Raw genomic sequence first — 2314 nt, forward strand, 5'->3', positions numbered from 1 at the left:
AATCAACAAGTTTTATTTTTCACATTCTACGCGAAAAATCTCCGAATTTGTTGAATGTGACTTTCCTACACGATATTCTATTCAGTACCTTGCCAGCATATCTTTTATGGTAGAAACAATGCTGTGGTGGAGCAATAAATTTAAGCTCAGATATTTGTAGCTGATTTTCCTTTGCGTATTTATTGGTGTTTGCGAAGCAACTGGAGGAATGGGTTCATTTAATTTCATCAAATTTTCCTCCTCGTCTTAAGCATTAAGAATATGACCGCTTGTATAACCACATGCATATAATAACTGCTTTTTGCATTATCGTCTCCATTTCCATTGAATATCCGAAAAATTAAGTCTCCCGTTATGTTCTTCAATCCCCATCTTTGGTAAGCAGCTGAATTTATCTATATATACAAAAGAAAGTCGAAAATCGTGTTAGTTAGAACACTTATAACTCGAGAACGGCTGCACCGATCTTAGTGATATTAGGCTCTTTGAATTCGTCTTAGCCCCGGATAACATTTAGGACATTAAAAAATAGGAAAAATGCACAAAAAAATTCGTCTTTATCTTGGAATATATGGCTTATACTCGCTTTGCTCGCTGGGGAGGCTCTGCCCCCCCTAGGCCCCCCCTAGGCCCCCCCTAGTCCCCCCCGAAAAAGGCCTCCGGCCTGTTATGCTCACTGTGGGAGGTCTTACACTTTTTGTTTGCTACTTGTTACTTAAGGATCGTTTACTTTTAAACTGGCTAGCTTAGGTATAAGCAATATTTCCACTTTCACGTAAAACGAGCGCATGGTACGTTGGCTACAATATGAATGTAAATATTTATAAAGAGAAATGTTTTTCTGAGGGGCTATAAAAAAGTAAAATAAATTTCTACGAGTTTCTCTAACTTATTCCATTCAAATATAAAAAACGTTGAGACCACGTTCCACTGTAGCACCCAATGCATACGTAATATCATAACATAACGACTTTACGAATTACAATGAAAAACACGTTTATTAATTATTTTCCACAGCTCAACCAAATGCTTGATATACGAATAAGATGTAACAGCTGTTCCCCTTCGTAAACGAATTACGTAGGGACTGAATACCAATATCTAGAACAAATGCGCCTAGGCATGAATTGGGGCTAGTATGACGAATTTTATCGAAATATAATTTATCCTGATCGCGAATGATTTCACTTCAGAAATACCTCTATTTAAAGTTTTAATGAATCGGGATACACAAATATCTCAGCTTTAATATTCAACGCAATGCGCAATAAATCTGGTGAGTAACGGATCACAGCCTTTGGTGTATAAGACATTGTGAATGTCAAGATTTCGATAATTTTCACAGTTGAATAACTTAGTCACTCAAGGAAACGTGATTTTCGCAAGACAAATAATTGAATAAGAAATACCTTTATTTGCACTCATCTTCCATATTGTATTATTCACTGCCTATTCACTCCTGCAGCTCACGGATAACATTGTACATAAAAAAGGAAATTAACGGAAAAAAGAACGTAAACAAAAATAAAAAGTTATCACCATCACAAAACACGATAATAAAATCATTTTTACCAACCTATATTATGTAAGACTTGTTTAAAAGTCTTTCTACTACAATCGTGTATCGCCAACAAGATACGAACTATAGTCAACAGCACGAATCATATTTCTAATATGGCATTTAGAGCACTTGTTAACTTTGAAATTAATAACCACCACACTCTCGATGTAATATACCAAAAACAACAACTAATTTCCTACCTTATACTTCTCCGCTTTGCATTTGAATGCGCTTTGATTTAAACAGATGTTTGTTCTTCCGGAAAGAAGACGCAAAGAAATAGACACTTCAAATAATAATTTCTTAATTTCCTTCCTTATAATTAGCAGTTTTTCGTTTTAATTCCTTTATCTTCTTTCCCAATTTATCTCCTCTTGTTTGCCTAAACAAATATGTTGCTATGATTGTTTGTTTGTATGACTGCCGTGCCGCCATTGGAATTTGGTGGCCATTTTTTTAACTTATCCCCATACTCAAATATGTGAATAGACAGATAAATAATTGTAAATTTAGTGTTTTCAATTTTTTTCCTGGGGTTTCAGACAATTTTAGAGGGGGTCTTCATTAGACTTTTTGCCGTATCTCGTCTCGTTCACCCCAAACATTTGTATGAGTGAGTGAATGAATGAATGAATGAATGAGTGGTCGTTAGGGGACTTTATAGAATATAGATGTTTATAGGAGTTGATTGTTAAGACGGTCAAAAAAATTAGATTTATTTTGTTTTTACTTATGTATTGACTGATCTTTTTA

This window comes from Ischnura elegans, chromosome 7 (genome assembly GCF_921293095.1).
Source record: "Ischnura elegans chromosome 7, ioIscEleg1.1, whole genome shotgun sequence".
Lineage (NCBI taxonomy): Eukaryota > Metazoa > Arthropoda > Insecta > Odonata > Coenagrionidae > Ischnura > Ischnura elegans.